Source organism: Marmota marmota, unplaced genomic scaffold (genome assembly GCF_001458135.2).
Source record: "Marmota marmota marmota unplaced genomic scaffold, marMar, whole genome shotgun sequence".
Classification (NCBI taxonomy): domain Eukaryota; kingdom Metazoa; phylum Chordata; class Mammalia; order Rodentia; family Sciuridae; genus Marmota; species Marmota marmota.
This window is the reverse complement of record NW_026000222.1, coordinates 3,986,779-3,998,863: the sequence shown is the minus strand read 5'-3', so window position 1 is coordinate 3,998,863 and position 12,085 is coordinate 3,986,779.

Sequence of the window (12,085 nt, the reverse complement as noted above, 5' to 3'; positions counted from 1 at the left end):
ACTGCAAGCGTCCCACCTGGCCCTCGCCTGGGACTCATTCAGCAAGGTGTCCCCGCTCTCCAGGCCCCACCACTGAGGCAGCAGCTGTCCTGGGGGAGCCACGGCAAGAAAGAGCAGGCCCAGCAGGCCCCAGCATGGCCTCAGAGGCTGCCCCATGACCAGACACCCAGGCCAGTCCAGGCCAGGACTTTGTGATGCGATAAACAGGCCAGCCTGGTCCTTTGTCCCCTGGCTTCCCTGTGGCCACATCCGGGGGGGAGGTCCCCTGGGGGACAGCCAGCTCCACTGTGCTTGCACCTCCTGCACCAGCTGGTTGCCTCCACAAGCCTGTTCGTCACCAGGTAAGGAGACCGTGTGGGAGGGGCGTTGGGGTCTGGGGTGCGGACCTAGCTGACTATAGAAGAGGGGACTTTAGGAAGGTGGGGGCCTGGCCCTCTGGCCCTGGAGCAAAGAGAGCTAAGCTTATGGCCACTCGAGAGTCAGCTGCCTGGACACGAAGCATCTCTGGAGGGTGCCACGCTCCTGAGGCCTCCATCTCCCTGGCAGTGACATGGGCTCCCTAGGACCCTCTGGGAGGGACGCTGAAAGGGAAAGTGAGCCTCCCCATAGAGGCCCTAGCACAACCTCACACACAGAACTGCTCGAAGCACGGTGGCCATTGTCCTCGGGCCTGGAACTGACCACTGCTCGCTCCCATCTCTCAGGCCACCAGCCCCTGGCTGAGTCCCCAGCCCCAGGCCTCCTCAGGGAGCAGCCATCACCTGCTCCCCGCCCACCTGTCATGAGCCTTTGGCAAGCAGGCGGTGGCTCTGGGCCCACAACGGCAGTGTGGCTCCCAGACCAGGGTCTCAAGTGCCCAACTGCAGGCGTCCCACCTGCGTCCTTACAGCCAGGACTGGTCTCCCTGCTCATGCCTCTACCTTCCGGCAGCTCAGGCCCCAGCTAGAGGCCCACCTGAGGTTTTACCACTCCGCCTGGGGTCCCTAGGAGACCCTCTTGTGCCCCGGGGTGGGAGTCACATGCTGGGACTGAGCCACAGGCTCGGCTGGCAGGCCCAAGGCCCTCCCCACCACCTGACCCACCCCACAGCAGCAGATCCTGCCACCCGGCTGGCCTCTCTTCCCAGGGTCTCTGCTGCCCCACTCGCCCCATCGGGGCTTTACCAGCACCTCCTTCCCAACCCTGACCCCGGGTCGTGGGGTGGTCGCACACAAGCCCCAGCCACCCACCAGGAGCATCTGGGGAGTTCTGCGTAGTGCCAACACCAAGGCCTCTGGACAGGGCTCCCCGTGCCTGCCATCCCATGCCACCAGCAGAAGTGACAGCTGGGTCTGGGTGGCATCCAGAGCCTCCAGGTGCCTGGTTCTTGTCCCGTTGATCCAGCCCTGCTCCCCTGGGCCCTCGGCCTCTGCTCCCAGCTACTCGGGACTCTGGTTGAACTAGAGGCCATGCTTAACCAGGAGGGACCCCAAATCTCTCCTGGTCCTTTCTACTGATGGTGGCCCCAAGGAGGAGCCTTCAGCCCTGAGCACCAGTCCCCGTGCTGGCACCCCGTCTGCACTGTGGACCAGCAGGCCTGGAGCTGGACAGGTCCACTCTGGAGGGACATCTGGTCCCAGCGGGAGGCTGAGTGCCGAGAGCAGTCAGGAGCCCTCGACTGGCTGAGCCAGGCCTGGGCTCCTCTGCCTTGACAGTGCCTCTGCCATTCCTGTGTGGCGACCCTGGGAAGGTCATTTTACCTCAGTTTTCTCATCTGTAAAATGCCTAGAATAGCTGCCTGCTATGGGGATGCTGAGACACCCGAGGGACCCAGGCAGAGACCACTGAGCGGGGGCGGCGGGCGAGTTCTCCCACCCTAATGTCCCTGGGGCTCTGCCCCTGTCCCTGGATGTCACACCTGCGCCTTCTCAAGAGCTGTGGCTCCCCTTGCCTGCACCCCGTGCAATCTGCCCGGTTCTACGTGCCTCGGTGGCAGCACAGGCAGACGAGGCCATGTGGAGCCAGGCGACACCGTCACCTTTCACATGCCCCCTTGTCCCTTGCCCTGGTAGATTCGGTCTCTGGCAAAGCCAGAAGGTTCTGCCAGGGAGACCAGGCACCCAGCTCAGGCGGGGAGAACCTGAGAGAGCCCCAGCACTCTTGTCCTGCACTGTCCCTTCGTCCCCCCATGTGCCACGCCCCCACTCTGCTGGGAGAACAGGCCCCACAGCTGGGCTGCAGCCACATTTGAGGCTCTAACCTTACACTTGAAGGGAAAGGTAGAAAGGTACTCCAGAACACAGCCTCTGTGGGGCTCATCCCCGCCCCTCCTGTGTGAGGGCCCTGTGGCTGGCGGAAGGAGGCTTGAACCGGCGGAATATGCTCCCTCACAGTCTGGGCCAGAAGCCCAAAATCAAGGTGCCAGCAGGCCCTGCTCCTGCAAAGGCTCTGGAGAGGGTCCTGGTGGCTCTCCAACTCCTGGGCCTCCAGGCGCCCCTTGGCTCTGTCTGGGTCTCGATGGTCACCTGGCTTCTCTGTTCTTACTGAGCTGTGGAATTTTTCTCGTTTCGAGATTCTTGACCTCATTGCATCTGCAAAGACCCTTTTTCCAAACAAGGTCACATTACAGGTTCTTGGGATTAGGATGTGGACATGGGTTTGGGGGGCACCATGCAGCCCACGACACCCTCTCCAGGTGCAGTGGTGTCTGAACACCAATGAGGAGATGCCCCAAGCAAGAAGGGACAAGCTGTTGTGCTCCACTGACAGTTGATGACACAGTCCCGTACAGGGAGAGGAGCACCCGAGGTAGAAAGTCTTCAGGGGACCCAGACCAGCCCCTCGTTGACAGCTGAGAACCCAGGCCAGGCTTGGCTTGTTGGTCTCTGGTTTTGTTTTTGCTGGGCTGGAACAAAGCCCAGGGCCCTGCGAGCGCCCTCCACTCCTTCACATCGCCAGCCCAGGCTTTGAAGAGTGGGTCTCTCAGGGCCACCTCCTTTTCTGCACCATCTTTATCTGTCACCATCTTTATCTGGTCACCATCTTTATCTGTCCCAACCACTCGAGGGTCTGGCCACCCTCCAGACCCTTCCCCACACAGTCAGGCTGTGGCAGCACCTTTGGGAGCCTGTCCTGTCCCACTCACCTCTCTGCCCTCTCCTCCTGCACCCGCTAGCCTCCTCTGCACTGCACCCCTGGAAGCTCAGCACTAGCCCTGAGCTCCCCGTGGCCATGACCCCGGGGACCGCCCCTTGCCAGGCCTCACTGTGACCTGCAGGAGTCTCCCCTCTCCTCGTGGGTTTGAGTCTGCTTTCTGTCTGCTGGCCTGTCCCCTGCTCCATCTGTGACAGCACCACCATCTTACCCCTGTTCCCAGGACTAGCCCCACCGCGTCCCGCCCCTTCAGCCACACAGAGGCCCAGCTCCACCCTCCACTCCCCATCTACTGCTCTTGGCCTTCACCAGCCAGAAAGCTGTTGGGTACTTCTGGGGAGCCGTGGGTTTGAAGGTGCCCTGCCAGGGCTGACCTCTCCGACTATCTCCAGGAATAGAAAGGTCTGTCCCAGATGGAGGAGCCCAGGAGGCCATGTTGCTTGTCCCCAGGGAAGAGAACAGGAAACGCCCTGCCTCTGGGAGCTTGCACCCCGGTGTGGGTGCAAATCAACAAGTTTAGACAAACAAATGAGCGAGTAAGTGTGAAGCACATAGAGCGTCGACTTGACGAGGCTCTGTAGGAAGTCTGCTAGGAGAGCAGGAGTCACCCAACCCAGTGGCTCTGGTCTCTCTGAGGGGAGTGTCTCAGTGGAGACCTGAGCACAGTGAAGGAGCAAGACATGTGGCTGGGAAAAGCCATCTAGGCCCAGGACGGCACGTGCAAAGGCTCTGAGGTAAGAGTGTGCCCAGCCCAGCCAGGAGCCCAGGGAGGTGGCAGAGGGGAGGAGGCCAGACTGTCAGCAGGGACTTGTTAGTGCCCATAGTGAGGGCTCATCAGAGGGCTGGGGACAGCCCTGGCTTTGCTGGGAGGGGCTGATGGTTGTGGCATGGAGGTGCTGGAGGCCAGGTGGGGCACTATTGTCCAACTCTGAAACTGTCTGCAGGTAGAGCCGGTGTCCTTGCTGTGGATTGGGGTGTGACTGAGGGTCAATGTTGTCCGAGGCGAGGCCTCAAGCTGAGCAGGAGAGCAATGTGGGGAGGCCTTGGGCCTCAACAGGAGCAGCCTCCCCTGCAGGGGGCAGCCTGGGCCACCGGGGAGAGCAGGCAGCAGGGCCTGTTTCGGGGCTCCCCTCTCTACCCACTGCTGCCCCTCCCTCTTGCCAGTCCTGCCTGCCCTGAGCATCACCCACCCGGACCTGTCAGGAGCTGGGGACACCAGAGGGACACCCTGGCCCTGAGCACCTGGGACACAGCCCCACTGCCTAGGGCCCCATGACGTCCCCAGACGCCCTCGGTCTGGCTCCAGGCCACCCAGAGCAGAAGGCAGCCTCCTGCCAGGGCGCCCCAGGTGCAGGGATGGGCAGGCCAGGCCCTCCTCCAGGATGTGGTCAGCGCTGGAGGCAGCCGCACGAAGGGGCGGACAGGACCCAGGAATGGCCTCAGGCGGCGGCAGGCCCACTCTTGAAAGCAGGGAGTGCGAAGCTCCCCTGGAGGGGGGCAGTGGGACGGAGGGCGGCGGGGGCAGCGGCCTGCTGCCTGGCCCAGCTCCGCTCCAGGCTTCCCCTGTGCTGATAGGACGTGGTGACGGCACGAGGCTCCGTGCAGAGCTCCTGTGCCAGGCGAGTTGGCGGCCGAGGCCTTCCAGGCCCGGGCGGGCACCATCACGGTCTGCATCTCACCCGCGAGGAAGCCGCAGCTCTCCAGCCTCCCTGGGGCTCCCTGAGGGTCCTGCCCTGGCCTCAGACAGGCGAAGCCCTTCAGCCCTGGACGCTGCATGTGCCCCTGACTGGCAAAGGTGCTCCAGGCCTCAGGGCGGACACCACCTCTCCGTCTCCCCGCGCTCGAGCGCCCCTCTTGCTCATTGACAGCTCCCCCGTTCAGGGTGCTCTGCTGAGTGCCACCTGTTTGCAGAGCTAGGCCAGGAACACAGCCACACATAGGACGGCGAGGCCCGTCCTGGCAGGCCTGGCCTTGGCGAGAGACACATCTGGGCACTACCAGCACCCGCCCTGTGGGCGTCCTGACCCCCCTCCCTGCTCTCCTCCTGTTGAATAGTCATGAACTCACTGGATCTCGCCTTGCGCTGGCTGGTGGCCCCACACAACCCTGGAGGATCACTGATCACCATCAGGGAATTCCTCGGCCTGTCCCCCCCGCCCAGGGGTTCCGCGCAGCTCTCTTCTCCCCTCTGCACCCTCAGAACCTCTCTCCTGCTCCTCAGCAGGAAGACAGGAACCCAGAGTGGCTTCAAAGGTGATCCGCGCGTGCCATCCCGAGCTCAGGGTCTCCTGCCGAGGAACGCCTGCTGCCTCTGAGGAGTTCTTCAGGGAGGACAGCCCAGTCATCCCCCCACGACCACGTTGGGGTCTCCTGGGTGCACTGGCTCTTTTTCTGAACATCTTCCAATTTTCCGGTGCTTCTGCTAAGATGTGGGCTCCAGACCAAGTATTGTTGATGGTGCCAAATCCAGCAGCCATCGCCTTCCACATCCTGTAATCTGTGCCTTATTAACACCAGCCACAGTGGCCACACGAAGACCAGCCTCTCGCCTCTCCTGCTGCTCCGGGTCTCGGGCAGCAGTGCTCTCCTGGCTACCCGCTGCAGGCACCTGGAGGGGGTTTTAATCCCGATCCTTGGCCACACCCAACATCTCTGGAGATGGCTTCTAACAATTACCTGGGTGCCCAGGGTAGAAGACGGCGTGCTGGTGTCCTGTGACCTCCCAGCCCCAGGCACTGTTCTGACTCTCTGAGTCCCCCCGACCAGCCTCAGGGCCTCCGCTCCAAGGGACCCCGGCACTGTAAGATGTCCCTGAGGAAGGTGTGGCCGTGAGTTCAGGAACCTGCTCTGCCCCGTCCCCTTGAGTTCACCGGTGGCAAAGCCCCATCTCAGGAATGAAAAACAGCGTGTCATGAAGCCCCTGCGACAGAAGCAAGGGCTGTCCCCCCACCACCCCGAGGGGCTGGACCTTCCTTGAGAGCCGTCCCCACACAGGCACTGCGAGCATGCCCTGAGCCAGCCACCCTCCCGGGGCTCGGTGTGGCTCTGGGCCCATCACGCCACCTTGGGTCTCCTCTCTCCTCTCACACGGGTGAGCAGAGAGGAGCCAGGACAGCCCAGGAGACTGGACTCAGAGCCAAAGGGCAGTCACCACTGTCAGCATCTGCTGGGAGCCCGGGGCTTGCTGGCCCAGGGAGTGAGCAGGGGCCTGCACCCAGGTCAGCAGTGCAGGGGGGAGCAGCCCCACCCTGCGTCTGTCATCAGGGCGGCGGGGAGTGAGGAGGAGCAGGACCTGGTTGGCAGGGGCACAGGACGGGGCGCCAGGCTCAAGGGGCACCTGGTTCACGGCTCAGTCAGCCCAGCCCCTGCTGCCCCAGGCTCCGCCTGCCCTGGCTCCCGCGTCCTGCCCTCACCTGCTCTGCCCCGTGCCCACTTTCTCTCCCCACATGCAACCACGGGGCACCCTTCATGTGTACAGCAGGAGCGGCTGTGGGGGCCTTGATCGTCAGAATGTGCCAGAACCTATTTAACGAGCCTCTTAATGATTGACGTGGGGGTTGCCTGCCATTCCTGGCTCTGGAGCCGGCCAGGACGCATAGCTTTGGGGAGACGTCACTTCGCACGGGCAGGTGGTGGGTCAGATGGACGCCTAACAAGGCCTTGCTGGCTCCGAGGCCTACGGGATTGTGTTCAGGGCAGGTGTCACCCTCCCAGGGGCTTCCTACTGTCACGGGAGGGACCTCGTGGGTCTCACTCTGTGTCTCCCTGTCCTTGCGTTCACCCTGTTCCTGTGGTTTTCTTTCGTTCTGGTCTTGAATTGATTCTTCAGAAAATAAATCTTACGCAGAAGGTTGATGGATAGAAGGAAGGGGTGAAGTTGAAGCAGTGGGCATCTGCCCTGTCGCCCCCCACCAAGGTGGCACCAGGGAAAACCCAACAGGGACAGGCACATTGAGGCGCCTGGGGTTGGGTGGCCGTCACAGGAAGCCTGCGAAGCCCCCGGGTCATGGGACAGGGGGGAAGAGGGTCAGTGAGGCCTGGTGAGAGCCAGAATGGGGGAGAGGAGCCACAGGCCTGGGGCAGGGCCATGGGGACATCCGGACAGACCAAGCGAGGCAGCATCACCCGGCCGAGCTGCAGCTGAACGGCCCCTCGGCCACTTGGCCAAAGCTGATTGTCACATGTTAGGAGTTCTTGTGGGTCAGCTCAGCACACCTGCCCCTGGAAGATTGATTATATAAACTTAAATCCCTAAGTTAGACTCAAAACAAAGGTGATGCTGTCTCAAGGCTCCTCGCTTCCTAGAGATGTGGGGGCATTTTCCTCCTGGCCGGGTCTCGAGGTCCCTCCCTGTCTGTGCGCTGAAGCGCCAGGTCACTAGGTCTCTTCCCTGCTCGCCCTTCTGAAGAGTCACGCTGGCCCCTTGAAGTTGCCCATGGCAGGGGTGCTCACCCGACATGCACCACAAACTACAAATAGGGGTTCCACACTGCCCCCCCAAATTAGGAGCTAAACACTTGCTGCCTGCCCTGGCCGCTCCCTCTTCCTGCCCCTGTTGGTCAAACTCAGCCAGGGCCAGCTGGCCAGGGGGCCAAGGGTGCAGTGCTCCCCAGAGCTCAGAGCAGGGTGGAGAAGGTAGAGAATGAGTGGGGCACCAGTGCAGCATGCCCGCCTCCGCCCTGGGGGGCGAGACACCTGCGTGAGCACCTCCCTGGTGAGCACCTCCCTCAGGGGCCAGGCCTGCCAGCGAGTGAACAGCCCCTGGGAGTGAACACCCCCTGGGAACGGCTGATCCTTGGAGGAGGCGCTGCTGGTGCAGCCCTGGGGCTCACACCTGGGTGCTTTTTTTCTTCTGCTCCAAGGAAGGGGGTTCCACTGCAACAGAGTCATTGCCCACGTCCCCAGGCCTGGAGGTGGCAGTTCCCACGCAGCAGAGCCCGGAGCTCTCTGGGCTGCGACCAGCAAGCATGCAGGAGGCGTGGCCCGGGGTCTACCCCCCTGGACCAGGGTGACCTGCGCGGGCCAGAGCGTGCAGTGGCTGGAAAGCCAAGCGACTGCAGGGAGGGATGCCTCACGGCACAGGAGACAGGTGCTGGGCAGGGGTGGGGACAGTGCCCTGTGAAAGCCCAGGGCAGAACAGGGCTCACAGATGTCGAGGATACCCGTCTGACCACAGGAAGAGAGGCCTCCTGCTCAGAAACCAGGAACTTGGAGACAAAGCCCAGCGGCTGAGGAAGGAAGCAGAGGTCAGGAGAGAAGTCTGGGAGGGGACAGTCAGGTGCAGGCTAGGAGGATGCCGGCGTCACGGCAGAGGGGCTCCTAGCAAAGCTTCCTCCACCTCTTCCTGGGTCTGGGAAGCAGCTGTGACCTTGACACTTTCTTGGGACCGTGGCCACAGCCTGTGACCCAGACGTGCTCTCAGCCTCCACAGCCTTTCTCAAATGCAGATCTCCTCTTGCGTCCCTCCCCGGTGCTCTCAGGAGAAAGCCCTTTTAATCTCCAAAAGACTCCCCCATGCTCAGGGCCTTTGCACCTGCTGTGGGCCCTGCCTGAGGGTCTTGTTGGGCCCTCACCAGCTCCTGCCTCTCTCCAGCCCCGGGGTCCTGCCCTCAGGGAGGCTTTCCCAACATTGCCAGACGGTGTCCATCTGCTGTCTCCCCCACGGCACTGTCATCCCCACGAGGACAAGGCCCGTGTCTCAGTCTCCACCTTCTTGTGCCCACCAGGTGGCACAGCGTCTGGCATGTTGATGTCCCCTGAGCAAATGAAGGGCAGGAGCCCTGATCCCTCCCCAGTGGTCAGCACCACATCAGAGGGGAAGAGCTGGGGATGGACTCTGGGGCAGACGTCATGTGACCTGTATGCACCCCATCCCCGTCCTCAGCTTCTCTCCCGAGGACAGGAGGCACAGCCGGCGGGACAGCGCCCTCGGAGTGTGGGATCCACTTGAAGGAAAGGCCCAGACTCCAAGTCGGCCACAGAGACCCCAGGGTGAGGAAGACCCAGATCCGGAGGAGACCGATCCTGCCCGCCAGGGAGACAGGATGCCCACCTTGAGCCAATGGAGGGAGAGGTGGGGCTCAGACACGGAAAGAGGCCACCGTAGCCTGGGTTCCTCCGGAGTCCCTGACAGCAGCAAGCCCGTCCGGGCAGCCTGTGAGGGAGCAGAGCTGACCTCCACCAGCATCCTGGCCCTGGGCGTGGGACACCCGCCCGCGCAGCACCACCCCTCTCCTCTCTCCACCACGCAGCCGGGCTGCTCCTCCTCACCCACCTGTGCTCCTCACCCACCTGTGCCAAACGTGCACAGCGCTGGGGCCTGCCCAGACCTGACTGTGCTGCTGGCGGGCACCCTGCCCCCTGAAGGGCAGCAGAGCCAGGGTCACATGGCTGGCTTCCCAGCACGCCCGAGGGGCCCAGGCCTGTTGGGTCCTGCCAGAGAGCTGTGTGGGCAAGGCAGGGGTCTCATCTATTCAGACTGGTCCCCCCCCCGTCCCCCCGGTCTCCGCACCGCGTATTTACCAGTGTCTCAGTTCCGCCACTCAATGGCCCCCCTGGAAAATGTACCAGCTGTACTTGGTCACTGCCGAGAACTGACAAATACAGCTGGGCGAGGGTCTCATTCTCCCCCTCCCAACAGCCGGTGACCCAGGGGTGATCCCAAGGCGAAGGTGACAGTGGTGGCGATGGTGACATGATGATGATGAAGGAGTGGGAATGTAAGATGGTGATGATGATAACAAAGGCAGCAGTGGCAATGGTGGTGGCAGCCATGGGGACCGTAGTGAAGGTGAAGACCAGGGCCAGTTTGGTCTCAGTCCGGGGTGATTTCAAAGGACACATCTTGGGTCTTGTCTCCTTTGAGACCAAAAGTGCCCACACAACAGGCTCCACCCTGTGTCTGGGGAGGAATTGGGGGAAACCAGGCCAGGCAGCTGCCAGGGAGACGCTTGTCACTCACCTGTAGATGGCCAGGGTCCTCCTAGCCCAGCCTCCTCCTCCTGGGCACGGCCCTGTGCAGTGAGCCCCACTTCTCCCTCCTCCCCTGGGCCGCCCTGCCACTCTGGCCCCCAGCCAGCGGAACCCTCCCAGGCTGCTCTGAAAGACCCTCACAGACTAAGCCCTAAGCTCCAGAGGGCCCCAGAATCCCCACCAAACTCGGGGTCACGGGCTTCAGCAGGTAGCAGGGCCCCTGCAGGCCAGCAGAGGCTCTTCATTCAACAGGCCAGAGTCACTTCTCCCCGTCAGTGTCAGTGCTGACCCTCTCCTGGCTGCCCCTCCGGGGCCTCCTCTGTCCCTGCCTTGCCCCCGTCCATGCCAGCAGGACCAAGCTGCGCTCCAGCAGAGACCTCATGCCCCCACCCCCTCCCACACCCAGCCAGAGGCCTGCAGCATCTCAGGCTCTGAGAGCCGACTCCCAGCTCCTGCTCAGGGAAGGCCCGCCATCTGCCCTCCGTCCATCTCATGCTCCCACCACAGACTGTGCCTTCCCCACGCCTCCCCTCCTCTCGCTGTCTCCGGGGCCAGTGGCATCCCAGCTCTGCACAGGATGGTGGGTGGGGCTGGCAGCCAGTCCCAGAGGGAGTCCACACTGCAGGAGTAGGCCACAGACCCAGCCAGAACCCATCCACCTTCTCACCAACCAGCTGCCAGCCCAGGGTGTAGCCAGCCGTCCCAGAGTGGCTGCCCCAGCTGCTGGCTGCTCCCCCGGCTCCCTCCTGCCGGCCTCACGCTCTCCCTGTCCCCAGCAGCCAGGCCTCGCCCCTCTGCAGGGCTCTGCGGGCCAGGCCTCGCCCCTCTCAGGGCCCCTCCCTCTTTCCTGGGTTCCAACCCCGCCCAGGCCTCCACACCCGAGAGGGTCCACCCTGACCCCTCAGCCCCACCCACTCCCCACCCACCCCTCCCAGCCACCAAGGCCATCTCGACAAAGTGCCACCTTTCCAAAGGGCTTCTAGGACGTCCCCAGGCCCTAATTCTTTCCAAATCTCCTTCTTATTTCTTTATCCCGCCCAGGACACGTGGGCAGGGAGCCTTGCTGGCTCGTGTGGTCCAGTTCCCTGGACAGGAGCCTCCTGGGTGGGCTGAGCACGTGTTGGTAGAGCACCTGGGATGGCGCAGCCTGCGGCGGGGCTGGGAGACACCAGCACCAAGGCCATCTCTGCCCTGCCAAGGTGAAGCCAAGGTGAAGCCAAGCAGGGCCTCCTGGAAGAGCAGCTAGCACAGGGGGTCACCTGGGACAGCAGTGAGAGCCCAGGCAGTGCCCCTGTCAGGTCCTCGGGGCCTGAGGGCAGGAGGCCCTGGGGGTTCAGTAGGCAGCCCCTGGAAGAGGCTCAGCGGGGCGGGCAGGACCTAAGGTTGAGTCTGCAAGAGTCTCTGGAGTCTGTGGGCCCAGCCGGCTTCCCACGTCCTTCACAGGAGCCAAAGCCCTGGGCGCTTTTCCTGGAACCTCCAGGTGTTTGGGGCCCATTGTCCTCTGCCCGGAAGTGGAGGCCAGCTGTTCCCATCCCGTTCCCAGGAGAGGCCTGGCTCCCAGGACCACAGGGTAGGTCACTGACCTCACCTGGCCTGGAAGGCAAGGCCCGAGGGTGTGCACAGCCTGATAAGGGCAGTAAACGGGTTTTTTTTAGAAACACAGGAGACAAAAAGTAAAAGGGACCAAGGGGCAGGAGACCTGGATGCCAGAGAGAAAACAGCTCGATAGGCGCGGGGCTCCCAGGCCGCGCTGGCAGGGCAAAGAGCCGGACAGGTCCGAGCTTGTCAGAGGGACCGGGAGCTGGGAGAGGCCCTGGTCAGACAGCCCGGGCAGCCTGGACCAGCTCTGCACTGCACTCCCACGTGTGGGGGACCTGGGCACTCGCTCTCAGTGCTACTGTCCCCACTGATGAGCCCTAGGAAACTGCAGGACCCTCAAGGGCAGGGACAAACCAGTGGGGCATGTGCCAAAACTCCAGCT